The 25,009-nt window shown below is 39.8% G+C and overlaps 1 protein-coding gene across 2 annotated transcripts in view; it reads left to right on the forward strand.

Annotated features, from left to right (window-relative positions):
• The window catches only part of LOC131155128 (piezo-type mechanosensitive ion channel homolog), a 98,828-nt gene that overhangs the window by 57,683 nt on the left and 16,136 nt on the right, over positions 1–25,009 (forward strand). The window lies entirely within an intron of this gene.

Here is a 25,009-nt window from a genome sequence, read left to right on the forward strand (position 1 = left end):
TTCCTTCGTACTCAATTGTGTAAATACACACACACACACACACACACACACACACACTTTGGTAAAAATATTGTAATTATTAGATGCTAGAGAATGCTAAGGTGCATGAGTAGTATAATGCGAAAAAGATAAATTAAGGAATGAGCATATCTGTAGTAAGCTAGACAGAGCACCTATAAAAGATAAGATCAGGGAGGGACATCTATAATGGTTTGGACATCTATGCAGAGGAGTGAACTAGTTAGCCTTACTGGGAATAGGAAGGAGAGGGGGGGACATAAAATAACTTGGAATGAGAAAGTAAAGATATAATAGCCCTTAAATTGTCAGAGGAAATTGCTCACAATCATGTTAATTGGCACAAAAGGATTCATGTAGCCAACCCACCTTGTGGGAATTAAGGCTTGGTTTCTTCTTCTTCTTCTTCTTGTAAAGTTTTTCTTCCCATTCTTTAGTATTGTGCATCTTTATGTTTTTTTTTTTAATCTGAAAATTATAATTATAAGACCGAAAGGATATGTACAGTATCATTGGGCATACCCAGGAGAGGGAGAGTAGAACTCCCCAACAAGCAACTGCAAAGCTATACAATCAAGAGCCAAACAAAGGCCAAGACTGCAATCAGCAAACATAACTCAAATACATCAAGAACCTGGGCATTCCCAGGGGCCAGAGCCATATCAACTACTACTCAATTACATAAAACCTGGACATTCCTTGGGGCCAAAGGCCATAAACTATAACTCAAAAACAAAGGAAACTTCTTATAAACAATTCTATATAAGTGCGTTTGAACAACTTTGATTATAGCATCCTAATGGGTAACTGTGCTTACAAGGTAGGCTAGGAGAATGTAAATTACTAACTATAGAGTTAACCAATTATCTATATATAATTTTCAAGAGGATATGTGTGTGTGTTATAAGAATTGCTATTGTAATTGTTGTTGTTGTTTTGAGAAAAATTGTTATTGTTATTGTCATTTTTGTTTTAAGAAAAACCAAAACAAAAAAAAAAGAAAAAGAGAGAAAATAATTTTAAACTCTATGTCAATTAGGCCTAAGATTGCAAGATCAGATCAACCTTATGCTAGCAAGGTGTAATGCCCTGACCCGCCACGTGGGGCCCGGGATGCTACTTTAGTGACGTCCGTGTTCTTGATACCATATTCATTATATAAATGCAGTGGAAATAAATGATACATTCTCCAAAATACATTACCAGAGTTCTAAACTACTTTTATACACAAAGGTCTCCAAATATCCATATTACAGACCATAATACAATACAAAAACCAACTTAGTCCATACAACCATAATACACATCCGGGAACATTAGACGTAATTGAAGCACATTAGAGTTCTTGCAGACACTCACAAAAACTAGCTATCACCCCATCCCGGAGCTCACTAAGCTCGATCTCGAGATGGTCCTAAAAAGATGATTTGTATATTGGGGTGAGATGCTTGTCAGTTAGGCAGATTAAATTAATATCAGTGTGTGGCCACCATGAGTTTTAGTGTATACAGAAAACATCCCATTCTCTATTTAACCGAAAATAGCATTTATACATTATACTCACCCTACATAGTTGAAAATACCCTTTTCATTTCCACAGTATAAACCAATTCAGTAAACAAATAACACCATTTACATAAATCAACAGATATGCGTAAAAAACACTCTTTGGGACTAAACGACATGCTTAACCCCCATAACGGGTTGTGTGGCCCTAAAGCTGGATTTTGCCCTGGGGGTTCCACCATGACAAAGTCAAATTAATCATCTACAAGTGCGTCTGCAGGCATCCACAACCCCGTTGCAGGTCTGATTGCCTTACCACTTCCTGATCTAGACCCCAGGGAAGGTACGTCACCATTACGCAGGCCAATCGGCTGAAATCACCCTACACTTCCACTACAGTGTGGGTGCACATGGCCAAATAGTAATTCCCTAGCAATGGTACCGTGCTCACAATACAACTGGTCCTCAGAGTTCTTAAACCATATCATGCAATTTAAGTAATAAAAACTGTAGCATAAACTCATTTCGTATATAACCTGCCATTTAATAAAACCCGGCCCCCGGCCGTCAAATAAAACAAGTATTTTACAACAGTTCCAGTATGTTTCACAAACAGCTCTAGTAATTTCACAAACATTTCAGTATTTTCACATCCAGTATAAATCACCATTCTACAAGATATTTTCACAACCATACTCATATTTGGTTTTATGATAAACCACATAGATTATTCACCTGCCACACAATTTCAGTATTTGAACGTAGTCCAATAAACAACTAGGAAAAACATAATTTATTTAGTTCGTATGATAAAACCAAGCTTTTCACTGTTTATTTTATTCAAAATACCATAAGATATAATCGTAGTTTATAAATCCCTTTTTGAACCCTTTTTGAACAGTTGATTTTTGAAATAACTTTGAAACTATAGGTATACATACATATAACACCTTTTAATCGCTTCAAATTCGATAAAAAACCTGACTTAACTTAGTCCCCTCACTTGTCCTCTGCTAACGTTCTAAAAATCCAAAACCCTAGCTTTCCGATCCATTGCTGAAAACAAACCGGCAAGTCGAGAAAGGAGAGGAAAGTGATTGGAGAGTGATCACAGGATCTGGGTGAGCCTATGGGAGAGAGAGAGAGAGAGAGAGCCACGAGAGAGTGAGAGTAGAGAGTCCAAAAACCTTAAGAGAGAGAGAGAAAGAGAGTGAAATTTGAAGTTATGAAAAAATATACCTTGCGTAGCCCTTAAGTAAGCAAAATTGCAGGAAAACTGTCGACGGTTTGGTGGTTGACCCACCTCCGTTGACTGTAACCGTCGATGGTTTTTTCCTAGCTCAGTGAAACCGTTGACGGTTTGGGTCCTACCAAACCAATTTCCTTCTTTTTCCTTTCTTTTACTTTATTTCTTTCTTCCTTATTTATTTTATTTTATTTTTCGGGTTAGGGTTTCTACATTCTCTTGCCCTTAAAAAAATTTCGTCCTCGAAATTTGCTAACTGTTACCGATCACATCCTTAAATAACGATCCATCTCTACAGAAGAGTCGATAATCACCCACATAGCGGCTCCGTCCCAAGTTTATTAAATACCCTCACTTTTGGTGAAGGAATACCATTGTTACACACAATGTTTTGGGAGATTACAATATCATACAAAACTCTTCCAAAGTCCATCCATATACTAAAACCGTAAACAACTAATAAAACCATACAACCCTACCTTACCTAACTTGCATGCAAAATCAACGCTTACTTGTGCCGCCGTACTGATCTGTCTAGCGCTGAATCTCTCTAAAAAGTTGTGGATATTTCTGGCGTATTTCCATATCTAACTCCCAAGAAGCCTCCTTTACTGTGTGATTCCAGCACCTTCAATGACGATATGTCCTTAGTACGCAGTTCTTGTATTTTCCGATCCAGAATCTGAACTGGTACCTCCTCGTATGCGAAAGCGTCCCTGATTTCCAAAGGCTCATAACTTATCACGTGCGAAGGATTTGACACGTACTTCCTCAGTACTGATACGTGGAAAACATCATGAATTCTAGACAACGCTGGGGGTAACGCCACTCGAAAGGCAACTGGATCAATCCTTTTTAGGATCTTGAATGGCCAAATGTACCTAGGACTCAACTTGCCTTTCTTCCCAAATCTCATCATCCCTTTTATCGGAGCACTTCTCAAAAATATCATGTCACCAATCTCAAACTCTTACTCTTGTCGGCGAGTATCTGCATAACTCTTTTGCTGACTCTGTGCTATTTAATCCTCTTTAATTAAATCGACCTTTGCAGAGGTTTGCTGAATTGGTTCCGGCCCCAAAATGTACTGCTCGCCTACCTCATCCCAGTACAACGGAGATTGGCGCCGGCGAACATACAGAGCCTCGTATGGTACCATCTCAATACTGACCTGATAACTGTTATCATACGCAAACTCAACTAGTGGTAGATATCGAATCCAACCATTCCCAAAATCCAGCACACACACCTGCAACATATCCTCTAGAAGTCCTCTCGGACTGCCCATCCGTTTGAGGGTGAAACGCGGTACTGAAGGTGAGTTGAGATCCCAAGGCGTCCTGCAAACTCTTCCAAAACTGAGAGGTGAAACGTGGATCTCGATATGAAACAATGGATACCGGGATGCCATGAAGTCGTACAATCTCCTACACATATAGCTCTGCCAGCCTATTCATAGAGTAACTGACTCTGATTGGAACGACGTGCACAGTCTTCGTCAATCGATCCACTATTACTCAGATGACATTCTGTCCATGCATCGCTGAAGGAAACCCCGATACGAAGTCCATCGAGATATGCTCCCACTTCCACTTAGGGATATCAAGTGGTTGAAGTGGTCTCGCTGGCTTCTGGTGCTCTGCTTTTACCTGTTGACATGTCAGACACTGTTCTACAAATTTGGTAATCTCCCTTTTCATGTTACTCCACTGGAATGATTCTCATAGATCTCTATACATTTTCGTACTTCATGGATGAACAGTATGGAGAGAGCGATGAGCCTCCTCCAGAATCGTCTTTTTAATCTCCGCGTCGTTAGGTACACACAACCCGGTGTGAAATCTGAAAATTCCATCCTCACAAAGCATAGTCTGTTTGTTGGCCACTCCATACTTACTCCAAAATTTTTATCCACTCTGCATCTTTCATCTGAGCGGCTTAATTTTCTTCTGCAAGGTTGGCTAAATAACCAGACTAGCCATGATCGCTTGGTGGTTTCCTTCCACTAACTCCACACCCAATCTCTCCAGGTCCATCCTGATTTGATGCTGTACAATAACCACTGAAACTAACGCACCCACCGACTTCCGACTCAGAACATTAGCTACCACATTAGCCTTTCCTTGGTGTAATTAATAGTATAGTCGTAGTCCTTTATCGACTCAAGTCATCTTCACTACCTCATGTTCAACTCAAATTGGGTGAAAAAGTGTTTTAAGACTTTTATTATCAGTAAAGATCTTGCACCTTTCACCGTATAGATAGTGCCTCCAGATCTTTAACGCAAAAACTACTGCTGCTAGCTCCAAGTCGTGCGTAGGATAGTTCTTCTCGTACTCCTTGAGTTGGCGAGAAGCGTACGCAATAAACTTTCCTTGTTGCATTAAGACACACCCGAGTCCTGTTTGAGATGCGTCACTGTAGATCACAAATTCACCATCTCTTGATGGAATGGTCAACACTGGGGCAGTGACTAGTTTGCTGCTTCAATTCCTGAAAGCTCTGCGCATTCACCGGTCCACTCAAACTTCCTGTTTTTCCTCATAAGTTGCGTCAGAGGACCTGATAGCCTCGAAAACCCCTTAACGAACTGGCAATAGTGTTTTGTCAGACCTAAGAAACTTCTAATCTCGTGCACGTTCTTCGGTTTGCCCTATCAATTACTGCCTCTTCTTTGCCTGGGTCCACTGAAATCTCCTCCCTGGACACTACATGTACTAGAAATGCAACTTGTTCCAGCCAGAAGTCGCATTTCTTAAATTTAGCAAATAGTTTCTTTTCCCTAAGTACCTAAAGTACCAGTCTCAAATGAGCTTCATGCTTTGCAAGGCTCCTCGAATAAACCAGAATGTCGTCGATGAACACCACCACGAACTGATCTAAGTACTCATGGAACACCCTGTTCATTAGGTCCATGAATGCCGCAGGAGCATTGGTCAAAACCAAACGGCATAACCAAAAACTCGTAATGACCATACCTAGTACGGAAAGTCGTCTTTGGTACATCCTCTGATTTAACCTTCACCTGATTATACCCGGATTGCAGATCGATTTTGGAGAAAACCTGTGTGCCCTTTAGCTGGTCAAACAGATCGTCAATACAGGATCACGGGTACTTGTTCTTTACTATCACTTTATTAATTTTCCTGTAGTCGATGCACATCCTCATCGACCCATCTTTCTTCTTTACAAACAACACTGGTGCTCCTCAGGGTGATACGCTCAATCTGATGAACCTCTTATCTAGTAGTTCCTACAACTGCTCCTTTAGCTCCTTTAATTCAGTCGGAACCATTCTTTATGGAGCCTTAGGAATGGGTGCTGTCCCTGGATTTAATTCAATGGCGAACTCCACCTCGCGATTAGAAGGCAATCTCGGTAAGTCCTCAGGAAAAACATTCGAGAACTCCTTTATCACTGGGATATCCTCCAGATTAAGTCCCTCTTTCGGTGCTTCGTTTACAAATGCAAGCTACCTTTGGCTACCCTCCAGAAGTAACCTCTTTGCCCGAATTGCTGAAAGGATCTGTGGTGCAGAGCGCACACACAACCCGACGAATTTAAACTCCTGCTTCCTAGGAGGTTTGAACACTACCTCCTTCCTGTGGCAATCGATACTCGCATAGCTGGATGCTAGCCAGTCCATCTCCAAAATGACATCGAACTCACGCATGTCAAAAATAATTAAGCCAGCAGACAACATTCTCCCCTGAATCCCCATTGGGTAGTCTCTGATCACTTTTCTACACACCATAATTGACCTTGGCGGCGTGACCACACCTAACTCAGCATCTAACAATTGAGTCTCTACCTTGCACAATTTAACCAATCCTCGAGATACGAAAGAGTGTGTTGCACTTAGATCAAATAAAACTACAACACTATTTGACACAATGGAAATAGTACTTGTCACCACATCGCTGGCGTTTTTTGCATCTCCCAACGTAAGCGAGTACACCCCCGTCTGGGCGGTGCCCCTCTGGTGACCACCTTGGGGTGCCTGGTTACCTCCCCGATATTGATGTTGTGGAGGAGTGTGAGTTTACGTCGCGCTGCAATCCCACGCCATATGCTTTGCCCTACCACACCGGTAGCAGCCAGTTGGTCTACCCTACACTTTCCCTAATGCCTCTGATGGCATCTGGGAGAGGTTGAACGAGGTGAATTTTCCTAATGGGCTCGATATCCCATCTCCTGCCTTTGGCCCATGAAATTACTAGGCCTCCTCCATGAACCTTGGCTGGTGCTAGTCTGAAATCCCTGAGACAAGGGCCTCTTCTTCAGATTTGCTACTCTCTCACCCTCTTGAATATTGGCCTCCACTACCATGACCTTATCCACCAATTAGAAAAACTCAAAGTCAACGACGCCACCACTTGTGTACGTATTCCCTGCCTCAAACCTTTCTCAAACTTTCGGACCTTCTTCGGCTCGTCCGGAATCATGTATGGAGCGAAGCGGGATAGCTCCATAAAGTTGGTTGTGTACTGCTGTACGGTCAAGTGCTCCTGAGTCAGATTCAGGAACTCCTCTGCCTTAGCCTCCTAGGTAGCAGTAAGGAAGTACCTGTTGAAGAAAACCTTCCTGAAATGGCTCCATGTTATAGCCGTAGGTCCTGGCCGCTGTTCCTCCACCATTTTTGCCAATCTCCACCACCTCTTCGATTCTCCCACTAGTTTAAAAGTGGCATACCGCACCTTTTGCTCCTCAGTGCACTCCAGCACACCCAGCAGTTCCTCAATCTCTTGAACCCAATCTTCAGCTGTGATCGGGTTTGCTCCTCCTGCAAATGTCGGCGGACTCGTCCAGGTAAACTGCTGAAAAGTGCAGCCCCACTCAACCGGTGGTTGATCCTGCTCTCTAGAGTTCCTCTGGTTCTCCTTCCTAACCTGTCGCGCTATACCTCGCAGCACTGCCGAGTGTCACAAGTTAAGCTTGTTCAGGGCATTATGCTTGCCTGTGATTGCTTATCTCGTGTGCTTGGGATGAGTTTCCATCATGTAAACGCTAGTGTAGGGCTATTTTCGGCTAGTAGTGTCTTTGTATGCCAAGTAAGGCAGTATGACTCCTCAGTCACTTTGATGTTTCCTAGTGTCCGGATGATAATTACATAAAAACCTCTTTAGGGGAGGGTGAGTGTTCATCAATCATTGTAAAACTCACTAGCTATTGTCAACGTGTTTAGCCTACTTGCCACCCTCGCTAAACACACCATGTCAACGGAGATGTTGTTAATGAATTACGTTTGCTTCAATGTTTATTGCTTGCTTGCCACGGCTTTTATGAATTGATTACTGTTTCCGCTGCTATTTGAATGAATGTCAGTGAAAGTGCTTCGTGGATGAATGTTGGTAAACGATAGGCTGGCTAGTTATGCAAGAGTGCTTTAGCTAGCGCCGCACGGCCCTTCACAAAGGTGTGAAAATAGTCGGACCGTGACATTTGGTATCAAAGCCAAGTCGGTGACACTTGGTGAGAGCCCAAGGTTGAGTTGCTATGTGAATTCGATTGCCTTCGTTGTTGGATTTGGAAAGCTTTGGTAAGTGACCATGGCACCAAACACTGCTGATAGGATTAGCATGCTGGAAGCACAAGTTGAGACAACAACCAATACTGTGGCCGCGGAGGTGGCCCAGATGAGATAACTTGTTGATGAAGCAATGGGATCACAAAAACATCAAGCATGTTTGATAGGTGACATGTTAGAAAACTTTCGCCATGCAGTTGAAACTTTGCAGTCGCGGATGGCTGATCTGGATGCAAAGGTGAATCTGATGGTTCTTGCTATGGGGAACTCCAACTCTCTAGGAGTTAGCAAGACCAAGGTACCAAAACCCAGGACGTATGGGGGTGCCCAAGATCTCAAGGAGTTGGAGAACTTCTTGTTTGATGTGGAGCAGTACTTTTGCGCTGTGAGGATGGCCTCAGAACGGCCAAAGGTGGATACTGCGACCATGTACTTGATTGGTAATGCCAAACTGTGATGGCGTACCAAGTACAGAGAAATTGAAAATGGAAGCTGTGTAATCAATAGTTGGGCAGACTTGAAGAGAGAGCTCAAGGCCCAATTCTTTCCTGAAAATGTTAAGTATAATGCAAGGAGAAAACTGAGAGATTTCAAGCATACGGGGTCGATCAGGGAATATGTGAAACAATTTTCCGCTTTAATGTTGGATATTCGGGATATGTCGGAGAAGGACAAGTTGTTTTATTTTCTAGAGGGGATGAAACCATGAGCAAGAATTGAACTTCATAGGCAAAGGGTTCAAGACTTGTCAACTGCACAAGCTACTACAAAATGCTTGACTGACTACGCTGGTGAGTTTGGCGGAGAGGGAAACAGTGAAAAGTCTTTCAAGAATGGCAAACCCAAGAGTGGGGGAGCCGACTTCAAATCATCAACCTCAAAGGAAGCTTCGTCGTCTCAAGGGTTCAACACATCCAATGGAAAGGGGAAGAGTAAAATTTCATGCTACTTGTGTGGTGGATTTCACAAAATGAATGAGTGTCAACACAAGAGAGTACTCAATGCCTTACAAGCTTCTACTTTAGGAAAAGGTGTGGAAAGCGAGGAGGAAGAGGATCATGCCCTGAGGGTGGGTTCGGTGCGGTTGGTGAGCGCATTGGAAAAGTAGGCAAAAACACTGAAAGTTACACGAGCAAAAGGGTTAATGTTTGTGGACTTGAGGATAAATGGGAAGAGTACTTGCGCTATGGTGGATACGGGGGCTACTCATAATTTTGTTTCACAATTGGAAGCATGGAGACTCAACTTATCCTTAGAGATGGATACAGGACGCATGAAAGCAGTTAACTCTGTAGCTCAGCCTACTCTGGGAGTAGCCAAGCAAGTGGTTGTAAAACTTGGACAGTGGGAAGGTCATGCGAATTTCACAGCGGTGCCATTGGATGACTTTCCAGTCATTCTAGGAATGGAGTTCCTAAGGGGGACGAGGGCAGTGCTGATGCCTTCGGCTAGTTCCCTGTGTCTGATGGGAGATCACTCGTGCAGGGTGCAATTTGTTGCAACAAAAGGAGATGATGGGAAGTCCCTTTCAGCCATACAACTCAATGATGGATTGGGTCAGGGTGAGCAGACACGTCTAGCCACGGTGATGGTAGACAAAGAAGTAGGCCAAGAGCTAGAGCCTACGACCATCCAAGCGGTGTTGGATGAGGATAAGGAGGTGTTGCCGAATAAGCTGCCTCACAATTTGCCTTCATGACGGACTGTGGAGGATAAGATCGAGTTGTTATCAGGAGTGAAACCACCTGCTAAAGGGCCATGTCGGATTGCGCCTCGAGAGATAGTAGAGTTGGGGGAACAACTTGATGAATTGGAAGCAGGATGTGTTCGCCTTTCCAAAACATCGTTGGGAGCATCGGTGTTGTTTCAGTGGAAACATGAAGAACATCTACGGAAGGTGTTCGACAGGCTGAGGGGAAACAATCTGGATGTAAAGAAAGAGAAGTGCTCTTTTGCTTAGCAGAGCAACAAATTCCTTGATCAAGTGGTTGAATAAGGTCGTATCCGGAGGGGTATGGAGAAGGTAAGGATGATTCAAGAATGGAAGATCCCCATGACAGTGAAGGAGTTGCATTCCTTTCTTAGCCTTACTAGATACTGCAGGAGGTTCGTTGAGGGGTATTCGCGGAGAATGACTCCAATGACAGGACTACTGGGGAGGTATTATTTGACAGGCTTTGGGAAGTCTGAGCATATCTTTGAGCCTGGACCCAGTGATGACAAGAGGAAAAAGTCATGGATTCAAGAATATTATTTCTCACGTTGCCTTGGAATTCTATGGAACCCCGGATTGCTAGGTTTGTAAGTAGATCCGGGATTATGTAATTTACCCGACTCACATTTAGGATCTTTCCTTGTAGTACTTTCAACCATGGCCTTAAATTTTCACAAAATCATCAAAATTTCCTCTTTCCATCAACCTCGAAATCGAAATGGCAATCGATTTTCATCTTGCATAATTTCTAACGGAATTACATTGAATCATCCGAAATTTATTGAAATCTCAAAATTTTAGCAAAACTTCTTGAAATTTTAACTATATAATGAAATTTGCCTAGAATTCAAATTTGAGATTTAGACACAAAGTAAAATTTCTCGCTTGATTTATGTTTTTTTTTTTAATTTTATTTTATTAAAACAAAAGATTATTACAAGGGCTTTTGAAGTTATATAAAAAATTGATCTTGCAACAAGATTTTATTTAACAATTCATGTCTAAATTATTATGTTATCATTCGTGTCTAAATTATCTTTATTTGTGTAATAAATCATATTTAATTATTTATGAATTTCATTTATATTAACCAAATTATCTTTATTTGTGTAATAAATAATATTTAATTAATTTATGAATTTCATTTATATTAACCAAATTTGTTTAATACACATTATATTATGAATATGTTTAATACACATTATATTACCACTATTGCACCTCTTACACAACATAGATGTATCTAATTTGTTATATGTTAGTCCTAAAACTTACACTACTATGTCTATTAACCATTTCTAAACTTTCATAAAAGAATTCCATGTTTTTTTTTGTTTTTCTAATTTCCTAATTTTTCTCAATTGAAATTGAAATTGTCATAAAAACCGAAATTTCCGTACTTGTAGAGCTTCAAAATTTTAGTCGAAATCAAAATTTAAGACCTTGCTTTCAACAACAAAATGGGTCTAAGAGTGTGAATGAGTACTTTGTTGAGATGAAGCACATCCATGAGGATCTCAGTATTCTGCAACTGATAACTGCAGATGATTGTGAGATGCAAAAACAAAAGTTGATGTTGGGTTGAACAGATAGAGGACAAAGAAAGAAAGAAAAGAGAGAAATAGAGAAAGAAATGAAGAGAAGGGAAGGGGGAAGAAAAGGAGAAGTCATGAGGGAGAGGGAGAAACAAATGCACAGAGAAAGACTTTTGTGAGAGAGGAGTAAATGTGAGATTCAATCACTATCCAAAATTCAGCAATCCCTTTTATCAGAAGCCTATATTTATAGCCACTTGAGAAAGTATAAAGATATTTTGTTTTTTATAAACAAAGAATTGTATTAAAAGAGAGAAGAATGTACATCAGAAAATTTGAAAGAGAAAGGGAAAGAAAAAAAGAAGAGATAGGGAGAATAAGAACTCCTCCCTGTACATCAATAAAGACTAGTTACAAAGAATGCAACCTAAGCAGAGAGCTAAACTTAATGTAACATTGTCAACCAATCCTGCTGCAAGACTTCCAGAGAAACATGACCAAAAAAAAAACCATTTGCTGACACCCATAGCGATGCAAGATATACCACTCTACTCCAAAGAAAATTGTTAGCAGTAGCCACACCTTTGAATATTGTAGTGTTCCTTTCCAACCAAGCACACCAAACAATAGCCATAACGTTGCAACACCATAGAGCTTTCCTATCCCTTCCTTTGCCAAAACCCCTAAACGTTATAGTATAGAAGGCCTTCAAAGTGTATGGACAGACCCAATTTTCACCAAATATACCAAACAACTTATTCCAAATAGCCACGAGAAAGGGCAATGGAGAAAGAGATGTACACAAGTCTCTTCGCTCCTCATGCAAAGGACACAAATGTTGGGGGACAAGGCCGTATTAGGTCTTCTCTTCTGAAGCAAATCATTGGTATTAATTCTTTCAAGTATTGAGTCCAAATGAAAGCTTTTACTTTTGAGGGAGCTTTAGCTTTCCAAATCAAATTATACAAAGCAAAAGGATCTACAATAGAATCACAAGTCAAGTAGGTGAAAAAAATTTATAAGAGAACTCCCCAGAAAGATCTAAGCTCCAAACCCTATTATCACTCCCCCATGAACTTGAAAAGAATCAAGCAACCCAGTCAAGAGAACCATCTCATTAATCTCTCTCATTTAGATTTCTCCCGAAATGGAAGTTCCAAGAATGCCCATCATCTTGTAAAGAAGAAAAGCAGACATTAGGTTGTCATGAAGATTTGATAAATGAAAAAGATGAGGGAAGGTACTAGCCAAAGGCATCTCCACCACCCAATGATCCTCCCAAAGCAAATACACTCCTCATTACCCACTGTATAATGCACTTTAGGAAGGAAATAATCATAAATCTGATATAATCCCACCCATTTTGTAGCATTCCAAATTTACTACGAATCACCTTATGCCAAAGAGAATTAGGTTTTGAAGGAAAGCGCCATGACTATTTCCCCACCAAAGAGATGTTTTTGAACACTATGTTACGAAGACCCAAGCCTCCCTCCCTTTTTAGGCCTACAAACAGTCTTCCAACCAACAAGATGATCTCGACTACCCTCTCCCCCACTAGACCATAAGAATTCCCTTATTAATTTCTCAAGCCTCCTCGCTAATCTCACAGGGATTCTAAGAAGAGAAAGGTAATACAAAGGGATGGAAGATAGACATGGATAAGGGTAATACAAGCCCCTAAAGCGAAGAACGCTCATTTCCACTTGTCTAGTGTCCTAGCCACTCTCTCAAAAACAGGGTCCCAGAAAGAGTCTGCATTTGGATTACCACCAAGGGGGAAACCTAAATAAGTAATAGGCCAAGTCAAAACGGCACAACTGGCTAGCCTAGCAAAAGAATCCACATTAATACCCAGACCCACCAGACCACTCTTAGAGAAAATTTTCAACCTGGACACTTTCTCAAACACCTGTAAGATAGTCAACAAATTAGAGAAGCAGCTTATGTTATCTGATAGGAAGAGAGTAGTATCATTTGCAAACTAAAGATGAGAAATGATGCAATTCTCATAACCTACCTTAATCCCCTCTGCCAACCCTCTACTGCTCTCTTAATCATCATACTCAAGATATCAACCACAATAGTTAGAGAAAGGGAGAAAGAGGATCTCCTCGCCTTAGACCCTGGACGCACAAAAACAAGACTTGGCCTCGCTCTTTACTAAGATAGAAAATACCCATGAGAAAGACACCCTCTAATCCATTTCCTCCACCTCATCATAATCTCGTCCAAGAAGCTCCAGCTCACCCTATCATAAGCTTTCTCAAAAACCAATTTCAACACAAGAACCCTTTTATTCTTATGAGCAGCATCTTCAACCACCTCATTAGCTATCAAGGCAGCATCTAGGATCTTTCTGTTGCCTATAAAAGCACTTTTGCTAAGAGAGATAATGTCCTCCAGAACAGTAGCCAACCTCTTAGATAACACATTAGTCAAAGTCTTATAGACACTAGTTATCAAGCTAAAGTCGTCGACTTTAATCGCACCATCCTTTTTAGGGACGAAGGTAATAAGAGTGGAATTCAAACTCCTCCAAGCCACTCCATTGTAAAAGAATTCAAGAAAAAACTTTGAGGAGGTCTCTCTTCAAGGTCTCCCAACTATATTGAAAGAAAGCTATAGTAAAAGCATCTGGCCTAGGGGCCTTTCCTCTATCCATCTCAAAAATTGAGCTTTTAATCTCCTCTTCCTCCAAAAGGTCTCTCTAGCCAAGTAACTTATTAGTTGATACAGAACACCGATCCAGCCCCTCAATCATAACCCTACTCTCATCCTCTAAAAAGAGATTCTTGTAAAATTCAGTTATCAGACCAGCAATGCGGTTAGGATCCCTAATGACCTCTCCCCTATTGTTCTCAAGTTCTTTCATAAAGTTCCTTCTTCTGTCGCCACCCTATGGAAAAGCTTAGAATTACAATCCCCATTCATGACCCAATTCATTCTAGATTTTTGGCTCCAACTTATCTCTTTTTTAAAAACAATTTGCTCAAACTCATTAGATAATTGGACTTGTCTACTCACAAGTCACATTGTCCTCAAAAGGAGGTCCCTTATCAGCCGATCTATCAATCGCATTCAGTTCCTCAAGAATAAATTTTTTTTTTCTAAACCAAACATCACCAAAAGTCTCCGTATTCCAGTTTTTTAACTTCTCTTTCACATATCTCAATCTTTTCATAAAACAGAAACCTTCCCAATCTCCCATAGTGCACTCACCCCACCAATTCCTAACCAAGCTTTGAAAATCTGGACGAGTCAATCACATGTTTTTAAATCTAAACAAAGTAGGGCCTCACTTAACAGAATTAGATTCAAGAACCGAAGGGCAATGATCAGTATTCACTCTAGGGAGTACTTCTTGATTAAGGGTGGGAAAAGTATCTTCCCATTCAATGGTAAACAGAGACCTATCAATCCTAGTAGACTGTCCTATTGCCATCTGCAAACCAAGTAGATTGGGCATACGAGAGTGGAATATCCCTCAAATCACACCCCCCTAATCAAAGTATCAAAACCCCTTATGCTCAAGGTGATTCTGGAACCTCCCAACTCCTGATTAGTGGACCTAATAACATTTAAATCACCCCCCAAACTCCAAGGGGGGAACACATTCCCACAATGGCAGCTAATTCATCATAAAAAATGCCCCTCAACCGAGGGTTATTCTGTCCATAGACCAAGGTAAACCACCATTGGCCTTACCTTTGACATCTAAATGAACAAAAGCGGAAAAAGAACCAATAAGAGCATCCAATTTGCTTGCAAATCTGGTGTTCCAAATTATCACAATACGCCCTAAGGAACCTGTGGATGCTAACTAGACCCAATTTTTGAATCTAGAGTCCCATATGCTCCTAACAAGAAAACCATCCACCGCCTCTAATTTAGACTCTTTGAAGCGTAACTAGGTCTGGAGCTACCTTAACAATGATATCCTTAATCTGATGATGTTTACAAGGACAGCTCAAACCCCTAATATTCCAGCTCAAAATCTTTGTTCTAGCGCCTTACTGCCCCTAACTCTCTTAAGCTCCCCCTCTCCATAGTTAATGGTAGAGGCTAATTTTTGCAATTCTTTTTCCACTCTCTTCTTTTTCCTCTCATAGGTTTTAGAGGAGACAACAACCTTAACAGTCTGGCCTAAAGGATTAACTAGAGAGCAACCCAAATTGTCTATAAGCTCCTGTGGGTCCCGGCTGTCCCTCTCAACTTCCAATGGATCAAGGGTTAACCTCTCTCCCACAAAACCTTAGTTCGGCCACAGGAGTAGGAAGGATACCTTTGCCGGATTTAATTAAATCATTGCGAGTTTCAGAATTTGTAGGCCCAGGTTTAGGATCAATCACAGGATGGAATGAATATTCTTCTGAAACCTTGATAACTTCACTTTTGGTCTGTTGAAAAGAGGGGCTGACAACAGACTTCTCTTTCATGTTTTTAAGTACTTTCTGGGATTTCTCTGATTCTTCCTGTAATTCTTCCATACTGATTGGGATGCATGGAGCCACCTTCACAGGTTTCTTCTCCCTCCTTGATTTCTCAAGCATCTCTGATTCTCTTATTGATCTCTCTTGCAGCTCCAGCAACCCACGTGATTTTGTTCGTTTTCTCCCCCGAAGGCAGTAAACCCAGGCCCCCATCATTCAAAGAAGGCTTCTCAGAGTATCCTGAGTTATTAGTTTAAGTTGGGCTTCTCTTTTGCACCCAGAATAAACCTGCTAAGCCAGCCCATTTTTCTTTCTTGGGCCTACTGTATATACAGGCTTTAGAGTAAGTTCTCCAGGCCCAAAATACGTAATGTAAAAAATTTTTTCCACTTCAATTACTTTCAGCCCAACTATCGAAATTTGAAAAATCTTTTCTTTCCAAGCTTAAGGACTTTCCTGTGAATCCAGCAACCTTAGGAGGAATTTTTTTTTTTTTTTAATTGACACAGATTTGGGCCTGGATACTGCCTGAAAATCTCTCCCTCCCAAATCCACACTTTCCAAACTCAATGACTTTGTGAAACCAGCAGCCTTAGGGGGAAAGTTTTTTTTATTTTGAAACAGATTTGGTTTTAGATACTGCCCAAATATCTCTCCCTCCCAAATCCACACTTTCCAAATTCAATGACTTTCCTTGCTGAATTTTCCAACTAGAATCACCAGAATTCCACCATTTACGATCAACAGAAACTCCATCCTTCACCACCCCTGCATGACTAGGCTCATTGGGAAACCCATTATACAGAAGGCTCTCTCCCTCCTACTTCTCTATATCCTGGGAACAACAATTTCTGCACAAAAACCCCAGTATTTTGTGCGAATTTTGTTGTAGCATGCCTTTATCTTCTTTCACTGATTTGCAGAAAATCTACCTTGCTGAAGCCTCCTTTCCCTCTGGAATTTGCCAAGAGAATCTTCCCCTAGAATACAGTGGTTTCTCAATTACAATCATGCGTCTGAGTTTGTTTGACACCGAGCGAATGATCAAATACCCTCCTGGTTTCTAGTCCTTTTTACCCATGGATAAATGGAAATTTCTGTCCAAAATTCACAAAATTGTTGCTGAAACCATTTGACTTCATTATTTAGCAATAGGCAATATGAGGTTCCCAGATTTCTCCAGTAATCTAAGAGCTCGCGACATAGGAGCCCACTCGAAGGAAAAAAGCTTCCTATCTATCTTGACTGAGGAATACATGGCAGAAAACTTCTAGAAGTTTGCCATTTTTCTTTTTTCGAATCTGTTGTTTCTCCTGTCCCTTCTTTTCTACTTTTCCTTTGTTTTCTCCTTTTCCTTCTGCAAAGTGAAGGATTAAGCCATAATCAACTTGACGCCAAGCCTTTACTGGAGATCTTTAACTTCCATATCCATTAGAAAGGAGAGAAGAAGAGAAAAAGAGGGACGCCTCAACATAACTAAATTTCTACACAATATCCTTATTAAATATCAAAGTCCATCTCATTCCTTGGACTGAATACTTCCAAAAATCTCATGTTTGCCACCACTGTGGTTTCACATAAATAAAACAGTTCAATTCAATCCTTATCCAAATTCAACAATCCTTTTCATCATAAGCCTATATTTATAGGCACTCAAGAAAGCGTAAATACAAGACAGTCCAAAATTATAAAATTACTCTCCAAGTAATTAAATATCAAAATAAACCCCGGAATAGCTAAAATATCCAAAGCAACTCTAAATTAAAATTGCGGAAATATCAGCATTCTTAACAAAGAAAATTTTCTAATTTCTAAATCTTCGAAAAAGAAAAAGATTACCTAGAATAGTAGAATTATCCATAGGTGGTATTCCATCAAACACGACTGCAAAGAAAACTCAACCTGAAGCTTTGAAATAGTGCAGTAGCAACAACTCAACAGTCTTGAACGACTTCAACTGAACAACAAAATGAAGAATTAGCATGAGTTGTATCGCATCATCAATCACCATATAAAAGTAGCAAATAGCTCCTTCAACTAAAGACTCATCACTCAAAAGCTTCAAATCACTCATATCATTGTTCGCACGTCACAACATTGACGACAACTAAAAGCTTGAACCCGAGAAGCTGGCTGATCTAGTGAAGTCACCTGCAAGCATAGAAGGCTTCAAGGTCCTTCGATGAGGTAACAAGTCCTCCAAAGAGAAAATTAACTTAATATCTAATGGAAAATCAAATAAATACTCATTCCACATCGAAGAATTTCAAAAAAGTTACAACATATTTGATTAAAGAATGAGTGGAATTTGGAGGGAAAAAATAGGTGATGAGAGCACACATACAATGTATGGAGAAATCACTTGAAGGGGATTCTTAATAGTTAGTAACAGCTTCGAAAGCTAAGGAATCCCAAAGAAATTCTATAGCAACTGACTGTAGCTCAATCATTGGGTTAGGAGTGTTAGAAGATATTTTTTTAATAATCATGTACCGTGACCGTGTGAGTAGGGATATTTTTGTCTCTCAAGATTTTTTTATTGTTAATATATAAAAGGGCAGACCTGAAACTGAACATAACTCTCCAGGAAATTGCTGCCTTCTTCTTTTTCTTACTTTCTTCTTCTCACTTCCATCTCTAACTTTACAACATGGTATGACAGCATTAATCTCTTTCAAATCTGATTTTACTGTGTTTTTTTTTTTTTTCCTGACACAGTTTTTTGTTTTCTTTCTTATCTTCCCCTAATCAGCTCTCAAATCTGATTTTTTGGTTGGTTTGAGACTCATTTAAGGTCTCTTTTCGTCTTAGTTTCACTGTGCAACATGATGTGAATGGTGTATTCCTAAGAGAGAGAGAGAGAGAGGGGGGGGGGGTGGGGTGGGGTGAATTGGGTATTTTAAAAATTTCTAGGTTAATTATGTCCCAATTCCGGACCACAAACAATATTACACAACCTATCCCATAAATGTTTAAAGCATGTATGTGAAACAATCAATACAATAAATAATCAAACATACATGCGTGGAAATTAAATAGCAAAGGGAAAGAGAAATAAGACACAATATTTTTATCGAGGTTCGGCCAATACTGCATACGTCCCTGCCTCAAGCCTTAGCTCAAGGATTCCACTATTTGCTCACTTAACTGGGCAGAGCGATGCCGTTTACAATACTCCTTATGAGGCGGAGTCTCCTCGGCTTACTTACGGGCGAAGCCAAACCAAATCTCCTTACGAGGTGGAGTTTCCTTAGTTCAATTACGGGGTCGAGCCACAACTAGTTCTTCTTACGAGGCGGAGTCTCCTCAGCTCAATTACAGGGTTAAGTCACAACTAGTTCTCCTTATGAGGCGGAGTCACCTCAGCTCAATTACGGGGCTGAGACACAACTAGTTTTCATTACGAGGCGGAGTCTCCTCAGCTCACCTAATCAGGCTAAAGCCAAACTAGTACACCTTACAGGATGGTGTATTCCTCTTCCGACCACACACCAGGAATACAAAGATAATAATTTTTGTGTATAAATATGAATGCTTCTACAAAAGGTGAGATGTACAAATTGAAGCTCTAAAATGCACTCTCGTATGATATGAAATAAAAGCTCAATAGAGTAGGTGTTTTTCTCAATATAATTTTGCAATCTTTGAATAAAAATATATATGATGAATACTCAAAGATTCAAACCCTAATAAATATTTTTCCAAAATATTTTTCAATGAAAGGTGTAGGAGAACATAGGGTTTTTCTTTCAAATGGTTTTTGCCCAAAGGGATGTATATGATCTTTGATAAAAAGTTAAGTGTACAATAAAAGCTTTCAAAGATCTTATAAATCCCAAATGCTTTCTTCAAAAATAATATTCAAAAATGTTGTTCAAGAAAGCCAGGGTTTTTGCTCAAAAGGATTTTTGCAATAAAAACGAAAGAGCTTTGGAATCTTACAATGAATGTGCAAAGATTCACAAGCAATAAAAAGTTTCCCCAAAAATATTTATCAAAAAAATAATTTGGGAGAAACTCAAAGATTACTCTCAAAAAGATTTTCAAAAATATAAGTTTATGTGAGAGTAAACACTTTAAATCAATAAATGAATGCCCAAATGAATATTACTTTCAATCAACCCTCAAATGCAATCAATATGCAAATGAAATAAGTGAAAGGAAAAATTAAAGCTCTCTTAGAAATGATTTTTCAAAGGAAAAACAAAGAGAGTATGAGAGATAAGGCACAAAATATTTGAGAGAATTTTAATTGTGCTAATGAAAGGGTAATATATAGATTTTCCAAGAAAATGACCGTTTGGGGATACAGGGTATTTTAAATTTGCTTAATTAAAAAATTAAACACGTTTTAGTGCTGAAAAATAGTCAAATGCAAGAGGGTCGGTTGACCGAGGGCTTTTTCGGTCGGCTGGCCTTTGTTAAAAATTCAAATTTTTGGATAGGGTCGGTCGACCGTGGAAGGCACCGGTTGGCTGGCCAAAGGCAAATTTGAACCCTTCGTTAGTTCGGTCGGCTGGCCTTAAGAGTTGGTCGGCCGAGTGAACAGTGACGGTCGGCTGGGGCTATTCTGTTTTAAAATGGCCAGTCGGTCGAGGCTTTCTAAACAGGCATACGAACAGGGTCGGTTGGCTGGCCCTTTAAAGCCTTCGTGAGGCCGGTCGGCTGGGCCTCCTCAAGCCACGTTAAAATCATAGGTCGGTCGGCTGAGGCATTTAAAATAGAAAAATGGCCGGTCGACCGAGGTAAGTAAAAACCTCAAGTTTAGCCCTAATTTGACCTCAAATTCATTTTAAAAGCCTTTTGTATTATTTTAATTTTTATGAAAAAGGTTTTTAGAAGTGTTGGTCCCTAAGGTTTGTCTATAGTCATTCTGAGCATTTAACCACATCATGCAAAGCATGCATTATTACAGACCAAAAACCTAAATGCATTACAAATTAAAATATATGTCTTCTCTTCTTTGATCTTCCTGTGGAATATGCTAGGAGTATGATCTTCTATTTTTCAGTCCCCTTATGTTTGTGTGTTGAAATATAAGCCTGGTCACATGCTAAGTACACACATAAGATGCTAGTACTTTGTCAACATCAAAACAGGGATTAGACTCAAAAAGTCAACACAACATCCTTGGCAGGATGCTGTGCATTCATGGTGACTTGGTGATGTGAAGTGACGCTCTGTTTCTGCTATCTGCTTTTCCTGTTTGATGCTCTGTTTTTGCTAACTGCTGTTGCTGTGTTGATGTTCGTTGGTTGCTTGTGGCACAATGATGCTGTGTGTTCGTTATTGATTGCTGCTATCTTGTGTCAGTCATTGGTGTTTTTGATTGGTGTTCAATGACCTTATTTCCTACTCTTTCCAGCCTCAGTTCTAATTGCTGCCAGCCATCATACCTATAGCTGTTGTGTTTGCCAGGTTGTTTATCAAGTTCCTGGTGCTTGTTGTGGTCTGCTCCCTTCCGCATGATCAAGTAATTTCTCGTAGGATATTGTAACTTATGTTCCATGGTCATAGCAGCTCTCTTGAAGTTCCAAAGTCTGCTTTGTGCTTGTCTGTGCTGCCTGATTTCACATTATTGATGTTCTGTTCATTTTTGGTACTGATGTGCACTTATTATAGCGTATTGAGTGTGGTTTTGATGACCTTTACGAAGAGATCTTTGACTGATACCATTTACGTTCAGTTCACAGCCATCAAATTGGTGGATCCTCCAACTACCTGTTATGGTCTTAGTCAATATATGTAAATTAACGCGAAAGGGAAGTAGTCTCCTCCATCTCGAGACTCTTGAGGATTATGATCGGATGAGAAAGAATGACGTATTGCTTGTGTGCTTGTGGAATAGCATGGAGCCACAAATTGCTGCAAAAGTGATGTTTCATAGAGCAACCAAGGTTGTAAGGGATGATCTCTGTGAAACCTTGTATGGGATGATCTCTGTGAAATCTTCTTACAAGACAAAAATCTAACTTTTGTTTTTGACCTATATAAGAAGTTTTTCAAATAGGACCACTAAGGTAAACCTATTAGTCAGTATTATAGCACTTTTAAGACATGTGGAAGAACTCACCATTTATCAACCAATTAATTCTAACATTAAGATGATTAAGAGGCAAAGGGCAAAGTTCTTTGCTGCCAATTTTTTGGCTGGTTTGAGTGCAGAGTTTTAACCAATCCGTGATAAGATTCTTGCCAGTGATTCCATTCCATCTATGAATGAGGCATATCCTTCTCCCCATGGGTTTTTGACTCTAGTGCCTCCTCTTACATGACAGTCCTAATTTGTTTCAGTCCATAAAACCCACTACTCTACACTCCAAGGTTACTCTTGTCGATGGTTCGGTTACACCAGTCTTTGGTTGTGGCAATATTTTTTTTGTTTCCTTCTATTCCTCTTTCTCTTATGTTAAATGTGCCTAAATTTCCCTTGGACCTATTATCGGTTAGTCAATTAACTAAATCTCATAATTGTTCAGTGACCTTTTTTCCTTCTTATTCTGTTATTCAGGATCTCCAAAAAAATAAGAGGATTGGTGGAGGGCTTGAGAAGGATAACTTGTGCTATTTCAATGGTGGTGGTGGTAGATCAATTTCTTGCCATACCACTTCATCAATTTTTACCCATGGTGTTTCTCTAGATCAATGGAATGCTCGTTTGAGTCATCCATCACTTAAAAAATTCCAACAAGTTTTTTCCTACGTTCAAGTCTATTTCTTGTTTTGAGTGTTCTGTGTGTCATTTAAGAAACATATTAGGACATTTTTTCCATCTTGAGTTCAATCTCAAAGTAAATCATTGTTTTCTCTTATTCGTTCAGATATTTGGGGTCCACGTATAGTCAAGCATTTGATTGGTGATCAATAGTTTGTCTTTTGTGGATGATATTTTGCTTTTGACCTGGATCTCTCTGTTAAAAGACAGGTATGAATTTCTAAATATATTTACTCAATTTTACAAGGAAATAAAAACCCAGTTTGACATTAGTAATCAAAATTTTCAATATGATAATGCACTTTGTTAAAATGATCCATCATCAATTATTGTATGTAGATACTCCTTAGCAGAATGGAGTAGCTAAATGGGAAAATAGACATTTACTTGACATAGCATGATCTCTACTCTTTCGTATGCATGTTCCTAAACCCTTTGGACCAATGCTCTTCTTACAGCTTGTTTTCTAGTTCATAGGATGCCTTCCAGGTTCTAAGGGGATAAATTCCCTTCTTTATCATGTATCTAGAAACATTCATGTTCTATATAGTGCCTTGTGTCTTTAGGTCCACATGTTTTGTTCATGTTCCATATTCGAGTCGAGACAAGTTCTCTTCTCATGCTATTAAATATGTCTTTGTTGGCTACTTGAGAACTCAGAAAGGTTATGGATGTTATGATCTTCACACTCACAGAAGATAAAATAGCAAAGATGTTACTATTTTTTAGAGGACACCCTTTTTTTTTCTTCTCTCCCTTTAGTGTTAAGCCCTCATTGAACGAATATATTTTGAGTCCATCAATGGTTTCTAGCCCCCCCCCCCCCCCTAGTGCATTGATCCTCCTATCCCTTTTCTCATCCCTTTGCAGAAAACTTTTGATCCTCCTCTAGATCCATCAATTGCTGACCTGGAAAGCAGGCTTAGACATCGCTACTACTATACAACTGCCTTTTCTCTCTTCCGTTGTTTAGACTTCTAGTTCTAAAGATCCATACTAGCGTGGTTTAAATTTACTGATTGCACACAGGAAAGATACACAAACTGTCAAGCATGTACTCAACAACCATTAATTGCTTATAGTATTGCTCAATTTGTTTCAGTCCAACACCTACTAGTCCTTTGCATTCTTTTGCCTTGTCAATGACCTTTATCTCTATCCCTTCCTCACACACTGAAGCACTTGCCAACCCAAGGTGGAAGCATGCAGTGGTTTCAGAAATGGATACCTTGACCACTTGGAAGGCATAGGATTTGGTGGATCTTCCTCTTGGTAAGGAGTTGGTTAGGTGTTGTTGGGTTTACACCATCAAACATCTTCTTGATGACTCTATTGACATGCCCAAGGCTCACTTGGTTACCAAGGGGTACACTCTAACATATGTTATTGATTATATTGAGAAATTCTCTCATATGAATAGACCTAAAATAATGTGGAATGAGATAGTGATTAAGGATTTAATAGTCCTGAATTTGTCAAAAGAAATGGTCCATGATCGCATAAATTGGTGGAAAAGGATTCATATAGTTAATCCCACCTAGTAGGACTTAAGGCTTGGTTTTGTTTTTGTTGTTGTATTAATCTCATTGGCAATTAATTTTGACTAGCCTTTATACTAATTGGATGTGAAGAATGCCTTCTTGTATGGAGATTTGTAAGAAGGGGTATACATGGAGCAACCTCCTAGGTGTGTTGCTTAGGGAGAGGATGGTAAGGTATGTAGGTTGCATAAGACCATTAGTGGTCTTAAGTAGTCTCCTCGGGCTTGGTTTGGAAAATTTAGTGGGGTAGTCTCTGCATTTGGTTTCATTCAGTGCTACTTTGATCATTCAGTCTCTATTCACCAAAACAAGATAGTTGCTTCTAGTAGTTTATGTTGATGACATCATCATCATTGGCAATGGCCAAGGTGGGATTGTGGATGTCAAATAGTGGTTTCAATCAAAATTTCAAATCGAGGACTTGGGTTCTTTTCGTTACTTTCTTGGTGTTGAGATTGTATAGTGTAACAAAGGTTCGAATCTATCTCAATGAAAGTACACCTTGGAATCTTGGACTTGCTAGTGAGAATGGTATGTTGGGAGCTAAACTGGTTGATACTTCTATGGATCCCAATGTGAAGCTATCTAGGGGTGTTGGGCTGGACCTTGAAGATAAACGTCGATATAGATGGTTAGCAGGTTGATCTACTTGACTATCACTAGACTTAACATATCCTACATTGTGGAAGTGGTGAATCAAATTACAGAAAATCCCCAACAACCACATTGGGATGCTATTTATAGGATTATAAGGTATCTCAAAGGCTCTCTTGG

The sequence above is a fragment of the Malania oleifera genome, chromosome 5 (assembly GCF_029873635.1).
Source record: "Malania oleifera isolate guangnan ecotype guangnan chromosome 5, ASM2987363v1, whole genome shotgun sequence".
In the NCBI taxonomy this organism is placed as follows: domain Eukaryota; kingdom Viridiplantae; phylum Streptophyta; class Magnoliopsida; order Santalales; family Ximeniaceae; genus Malania; species Malania oleifera.